Genomic DNA, 8119 nt, shown 5'->3' on the forward strand with positions numbered 1-8119 from the left:
ACAATCCATTTAAAATTATCTGTAAGCCATTCCTGATAATTATTTGAAAGAACGTTGCTATTATAAGAAGAACTCTCCTTCAGGGAGGAGAATAATAGTTTACCAGTAGAGATAATTGCACACTAACATAATAGGTGGGGATGTGCTTTGGTGCAGTTTAGTTTTGTAGTTAAGCTGCATATCAGGGGAAAAATATCACAATATTTTCACTTCCCTCTTGTGAGTAATGCAGTTTGCTTTAGATGAGGTAATTGAAAACAAAACAAAACACCAAAAATAACTGATCTAGTCCTACATGGGTTTGCAATGAGTAAATATTAAAAGATGATACAAAACTAACAAGAAATATTTCATGAAGCCTAAATCAAGCAAAGAAAAGATGAAAAGCAGAGCTTACTAGACTTTGGTATTGTGCCAGAATTCACAGGACAGATAAATTAATAGCTTTACAAAACTATCAAAAATTTTCAGCAGTATTTTTAATTCTGGAATTATTTTATAAAATTTGGATTTTTGGCAGTTTCATGGAATTTCTTTGATTCATTTCTTCTTTTTATGTAAAGCAAGATACATTTAAAAGCCAAAATAACTGACATAGTATATGTTATACATTTTAAACAGGAAGAACTCAGCTTGTGTTACTCATCCAAATCTAGAACTTGTGTCACAGTCTGGTGCTAGACTAAGAGGGAAAAAAGACATGTGGTTACATCGATGTCTCCACTGACATATTTTCTGGCCAAGAGAAACTGTATACTATTGCCTTTTGTGTCAAATTAATTTTAGATATATATAGGTGCAGCTTAGCTGATTTACATAACACATATGTACTCAAGCCTCCAGTAAGTCACTCTATCATGTGAGTTATCCTCATTTCTGTTCATGGAAGTGATTGAAACATCATTTAAATTTATTACCTTCAAACTCCACTTGATTTACAGTGCATGGAAAACTAGAAAAATCATATCTTTCAAATTATTTTTTCCCTTACTGATTTCTGAAGCATCAGAATAAAACAATTAGTCTATTGAAAATCTGTAATACCAGAAACTGAATTTTACAACCAGTCATTGAGCTCCAAAGTCTGGATTTAGCCAAATTATTCTTGTTTCAAAGTGAAAAAAAATATAAGGAAAGATGTAAGGATTGTCTCATCTGTCTTCTCAAAAAATATATTTAAGATAAGAACGGTATTACCTTGGATACAAATGGGCACAATGGACACAAATGTCAGTTTGATTGTTTGCACCACAATATCAAAAATAAATGGGGACTATAGCTTTTAGATGGAAGAAGTTGAACCTTCTCTTAGCTCTTGCACATTATAGTGAGGTTTAATGAAAAATCATTGCAAGTGAAACCAAGTATCATTTTCCCAACATTTAGTCAGCTCGCAATCCATGTCATTACCCATCTTTGAGGTGAATAAGAGTGTCATAAAAGGTGTTTATCTGTGGTCATGACTTTATACTGTGCACATATTGAAACTATTGGCTAACACCTCTGTTATTAAAAATACTATCCAGTTTCAGAGACATGGAGACATAGCAAAAGCAAATGACCCTGACCATTGGAGCAGCCATTTGCATAAACTGAGCATATGCAGTATCAATCACACAATCACAGAATCACAAATTATGCTGAGTTGGGAGACCCACAGGGATCATCAAATCCAACTCCTGGCCCACAGGACCATCCCCCAGGGTCACATCATGTGCCTGAGAGCCACCAAATGCAAAGACAGCAGCTAGGAGAGCAAACAGGACATCTAAAGGCTTTTATGGTTTATAAAAATGTGCACATATCAAAACAAAGAGAATTATAAAGATGTGAATTAGCAGTTATCAAAGTTATATTTTTTTCATAATAGATAAAAACTGACCTGCGGTAAGCTAAAGAATCTCCATTATTGTAAAAAAAAGGATCAGAATTATTTTGTTTGTGTAGCATAGTTTTTTAATATATAAATTTTTCTAAAGTCGATACTTAATAATCATTTTTAAGAAAGATCAAAAATATATATGAATTAGATTGAATACAATATAAGCGTAAATTTCATGATGAAACCTGTACATAAGTAATAAAAAGACTGAAAAAGTTATAAAAAATCAACAGACACATGAAATGTAGTGGATAACCAAGAAACAGTATAAAAGGTAGAATTATGCATATGGAATTCTGTGAGCCTATTTTCACATCATTTTCATCTTAATAAAAATACGAATCTTAAAAAATATTTCTAAGCAGAATATTATGGATTAAAGAGGAAGATCAATTCATCAACAAAATGATACAGACTATAGTATTTTATCCCTATTCTTTCTTCAAGTATTTTGCAGATTTTAGAGAATACTCTATTATGGATAAAGAGGAATATACAATTCTACATTTATAGTTCAATCTAAACACCAAAATTAAGTACAGGAACTGACCCTCTCTATCAAACTCAATATACCTGATAACATCTTAATTTTGACACTGAACTCTCCAAACTCACTCTTTTAATCAGGATTCTAGCAAGATACCTCAGTAAAAATATAATCAAATTCCCACAATTTTTAACTACTTAGACAGGAATAGGAGGCAAAGCTTTTTTGAAGAGTTATGCATTGAAACTGTTATATTCTTAATTTCCAGGAAAGCCTGGCTATAAACTTATTTCAATTCACTAGATTAGTTAGAAGTGCCATATCTTATTATCTGCATTGTCTTTCATCTTTAACACATAATTAATTGTATGTAGTAAGGATGACTCCTCCTAGCAAAAAATGTTCTTGCTGCTCTGCAGCATGTGAAATGCTTCCTTTATAACATTCTTACCCTTATTAGAAATAGCTTTTTCTATGTTTCTTTTTTATTGTTTTTACTTCAACTCTTACTACAGTTGCATCAATTGTCTTTGAAGTTGGTAGTGGGTTAGTTTTTTTTATTTTTCTTTTTGGTTTATTAGTAATATTTTGGGGGAAGAGAGTTCTGGGTTTTGTTGGGGTTTTTATTTTTTATTTTAATAAACACTTTAATAAATTAGTTGGCTTATGCATTCAGAAGTTAACTTTCAAGACATTTATCTATCTGAAATGGTGTCAGCAATTCAATGTGTGATAAAAAGGTCTGACTTATAATACCTGCTTACTTGTACTATCATATGTATCTATATATCTGTGTCATCTATATCATCTATATCTACCTACACAAACACACCACTCATCCCCCCCACTCCCCATATATAAATTCACATATATGCTCAGCTGTGGAAACTAAGATTTTGTTTTGATTAGGTAGTGAAGACACAAGGGATAGTAAAAAGACAAAAGAACAAAAAAAAAAAAAAAAAAGAAGTCACTTCATTTGTACAAATGAATGCAAATTTAATACAACAAGGTTATCCAACTAATTGAGAAATAACAATTTCCAGCCAGTTTACTAGGTTTTGAGGAGTCTGGAGGATACAAAGCAGTCAAATTTGATTCTCCAGGTAAGGACAGGTTACTTATCAAATGTTGCCAATAGAAGGTGTGACTGGGAGACCCCTATTCCAGGCAGGGTTGCCAGATCTCAGCAGAGGGCTGGAACCAAGGCTGTGAGTGCTGCTGCTTGTGTCAAGGTTTCTAAGGAAATCCTAGCAAAAAGACAACAGTCCTTAGCAGGTAACTGGTAGCTATGGCAACCAGTTGCAGTGAGATCTAATTGCTAGATAATAGGAATCAGCGAATTTCACTTTTTTTTGTTCAGAGATGAAAACTAGAATCTACAGATATTTTAGTCGTTTGCATCTGGCAAAGGGAGCACAGAAAGCCTCAAGCTCAACATGGCAGTACTTGATGCCCTTTTCGTGCAGGTGTTAGCAAATGACAGGACTTGAGGAAATGGCAGGAAGCTGAACCAGGGGAGGTTTAGGTTGGATATCAGGAAAGTTTTTCACTCAGAAGGTGTTTGGTCACTGGAACAGGCTCCTCAGGGAAGTGGTCACAGCCCCAAGCCTGACAGAGCTCAAGAAGATTTTGGACAATATTCCCAGGCTCAGGCTGTGACTCTGGGGGTGTCCTATGCAGGACCAGTTGGCCTCAATGATCCTTGTGCATCCCTTCCAAGTCAGCTTACTCTACAACTCTACGATTTTTTGATAACCTGCAACACAAGAAAATAGAAGGCTCAAGCCCCTGACTGTTAAAATAATATTTTCTCTGCCTTACTTTAGGAGAAATCTTATTTTCAAATAATCAGGGTGCTACCTAGTATTGAGAGCAATGTCATTTTCTATGGAGAATGTTGCTATGGAAAAGTTTGTCACACTCAAAAAAGTGCACAAATTGCACATTGTGTCCAGGTGGTACAGTCTGGAAGAAAACATTGGATTAATCTACTCATGCAAGATAGAAATCATAAATATCAGCTGAGACTGTATACAAGGATTCATTTTCCAAATGTCCATAATGTAAAATATGCTAATATGTCTTTTGAATTTCCTGGAGCTGTGAACATCCTTCCATTTTGTTCTGGAGGTAGGTCTTTTCTTTACTAAGACATGCTTGATCCCACAATACTACTGACAACTGTGTCTGCAGTGTTGGAGGTCAATTTTTTAAATGGTTTGTGATTTTTTTTTGTTATGTTTATTTCTTGTATTTCCATTTCTACTGGTAATTTTCAGATTGCAATATGATGTCAAATATTTTTTATTGTAAACAGTGGTGCTAAAAGTGAGCAGAATGATTTCTGTAGCTGCTGAAGTTCTGCGAACATGATTTTAAAATTATGTGAATTTACTTTAAAAAAAAAGAAAAAGAAATATTGAGAGTCTGCACAGGAATAATAAAACACTCTGAAAGTTACTGGTATATTTTCTGTAGTGTGCTTATCCCTAGAGTTGTTGGAAGTGCAACAAACCTGAATCACTTTTCTTTTCCAAGAAAGAGAAAATTATATAAACCTCAGAGGCAACAGATGCATCAGATATTAGAGTTAAAATTAACACTTTGAATATTAAAAACAAGTTAAAAAATCTCAAACAATTCAGCAGGGAAATCTGACCATACGGAATTATTTTTTTTCATTACATATAAACTGCAAAATTAAGAAAGGGGCTCGAGTGAGAAAGAGCATTCGTGTGGTTTCTAGCTGGCTCCATTATGGACCCAATGTGGAAACATATTTAAGAAAGAACAAAAAATACTGGATGGACAGAAGGGAAGAGAACAAAAAGAGTGAGAAGCAGCAAGAAGAGCAAACACCAAGGTATGAGGAGTAAGTGGTCCATGATGCTGGAGCAGACATCCCCTGCATCTTGTGGACAAAGGAATTATCATCTTGAAAGTGTAAGAGGAAATAGCAACAGAGAGAAACTGTACTGGCTGTGACACTCCACAACCCACTGCTCTGGTAGGAGAGACTGAAATAAAGGACTGAATTTGAACCAGGGAAAGGTGAAGGAAAGATATTATATGCCTGTCTTTTTGTTTCCCACTAAAAACTTTCTGCTTATCTCTGTATCTTTACCTAGAAAATAACCTAAGTGGAAGTTCTCTTGTATTTTACTTGCATACTTTCAGCTTTGCCCAAAAGCTTTGGTATCCTAAGTTCTGAAATAGAAGTACCTCGGCAAAAACTTGTGAGCCTCCAATTTTTTTTCTTCCTGAAATACCAAGATAAAATCTGCTGAAATTAACATATCTTCAATTCTCCCCCAGCTGTCCTATGGGAGTCTTCCAGAGTTCTGTGGGAAGACAGGCTCTGGAAATATGACCTACCCACATCTGAATTTTCCACAATCAACAAGACTTAATACCTTGAAGAATAGAGCAACAGAAAGAGAGTTCTTAAGAGAAAAATCTGGGGAGCTATTTGTAATACCAAAAGTCAGGGACAGAAGTCAGTTGGGCAGTCTCCCTACATCCCTTTTATATGTAAATTGCTACCTTTTTTCCAGAATGTTTCATGTCAGAGACCTAACACATGTGAACGGAATTGTTTTCTTAAAATTTTGTCTTTCTCCACAAACTGCAGAAGAAGCCCATGGAATCTATTTCATAACATAGGTAATTAAAATTTAAAATTTGTCAGTATGAATATCTTTCATTTTTCATTCAGTAATCACCCTGCTGGGAGAAAATATACCCTATGATGTATGATATTTAAAAAACATTGAATTGTGAGTATCTTGCTTCTATGCGTTTCACTGAAATTTATTGCAAGAGGACTACCTGCTTATTCAACATGATAAATCCCAACGAGTGGATCAGAATTATTAAAAACTAATATCTTCCTCAGGTTTTGTACCCTAGATATCATAAGAAATAAAATGCAATCCTTTTTTCTGGATGCCAAAGTGATTAATGATTTTATTTCTGGGATGAATATTATAGATGAAGAGCACCACGATCTTTAGATAAAATGGGAAAATATAGAAGATGATTAAGGACTTTAATTTACTAGGTATGTTATAGTTGTGTTATGCTAAAATACAGAGAATTACAAGGATTTTTTTATCATTAATAATACTTTTGCTCCAGCACGTTTGCATTAGAAAAACTATCTTTGAAAACAGACACAAGAAAGGCTTATTTAATATTTTTCCCTTTCTGTATCTGTCTGTCTCTGTATCTGAAATCAGGATCTCTCTCCATATTTTTCTTTTTCCCCGAATTATAATTTCAGTTTCATATTGGAAAGCTGCCAGTGACAGCATTACCTTCTGTGTGCATGTTTCCTCCCATTATTTTATAGAGTTTGCTGTTTTAGTTAAAATCAATGGTGGCCAAGAAGAAGTTTTATTCAGTATTGGACAAGAAATGAGATCTAACAAGGTCACACAGGTTCTAATGCAGTAGTCACTGAACACAAAACCTAAACTATTTCTAGCTTACATGGGAGCAGAAGCTGCTTCTGATTTTTCACTAAACATGGCTCATACATATAGAGGATCTCCAGTTTTTCTTATATTTTTCAAGCCTATTTTAATAACAATTCAAAAACTTACCCTTCTCAAATAATGTGTTTTTCAAAATATAACTATACAAATGAACTAGACAGGTTAAAAAATACTTCCTTATGATCTATCAGGAGCTTGCTATTTCATTCTCTTTGCATCATGACTATAAGAGAACACTGAATGTTGCTAAAGGCCATGGAATTACCTTTTTTTTATGCTTACTATATTGTCTGATTTTAAGTACTGTATGACTCTTGGCTTCAAAGCATGAAAAATGACAGAAAGGTGGTGACAACAGAGAAATAAAAGTCCAAGGTGTTAGATAAAATGTTTGATAGGTTTGATAAAATGTTTCATAAAATTGTATTATATAGAAGTGCTTTTTATTATTATCTTTATTCAAACTGACTGAATTCTGCAAAAATAACCTTATTTCAGAAATATCATGGCAAGCAGTCAGAAGGCAGTAGATGTTTTCTGGTACTAGGATTGGCCCAGATAAAATGGGGATTTTGAATAATTGCCATAATGAAGCATTGTTTCTGACTCTGCAAATTTTCATGAAAGTTGACACTGTTTAATTTGCATTTTCACTGGTAATGAGTAATATTTCATTATACACATAAAAGTCTTGTTTTTGTGGAAAGAGTGACATGCTACTTACAGTGAGACTCTACTCATCTTCCAGCTGGCCCTCTATTCACTGGACATGATTATAGATACTTTGCCTGCACATTTTCACATGTATTTGCAAATGAAAAAGAAGAGGAAAGATAAGTAATTTGTTTTTTAATTGGACCATGCATACATAAGATATATCAGAAATTGAACAAAATAATATTGCATGCTATTATTTTGGGAACACAGTAAAATAAATTCGTTTCAATGGGGGATTTTTTTCTGCATGATCACAACTTAAGATTTGACATTGCTATTTTGAACATGATATTAAGTGGAACTTGTTTTCCACTTTAGATGTTGCTGCTACACAAATATAGCCTGAAATTCTTCCTGTCACACATACACTGAGTCCAAAATCACTCAAAGTGTGGCCTAAATGGTTAAACTCTTACTAAAGAAAAGTTACAGAGATAAGACTAGGCAGCCATCTCACAGCAGAGGAAGTACAAAACCTAACACAGTACTTGTGCTTCGCCTTAATGATACAAACCCCCCTGAGTTTTCTTCTAT

At 34.0% G+C, this 8119-nt stretch overlaps 1 long non-coding RNA gene across 1 annotated transcript; it reads left to right on the plus strand.

Moving 5' to 3' along the window:
• Nucleotides 1-3562: 3562 nt before the first annotated feature.
• Nucleotides 3563-6318, plus strand: LOC148223343 (uncharacterized). The gene is made up of 2 exons (XR_015804550.1): nucleotides 3563-4502; nucleotides 5078-6318. It is a non-coding gene; the product is annotated as an uncharacterized LOC148223343 (long non-coding RNA).
• The last annotated feature ends 1801 nt before the right edge of the window (nucleotides 6319-8119 follow it).

The sequence above is a fragment of the Sturnus vulgaris genome, chromosome 6, assembly GCF_052056855.1.
Source record: "Sturnus vulgaris isolate bStuVul1 chromosome 6, bStuVul1.hap1, whole genome shotgun sequence".
Lineage (NCBI taxonomy): Eukaryota > Metazoa > Chordata > Aves > Passeriformes > Sturnidae > Sturnus > Sturnus vulgaris.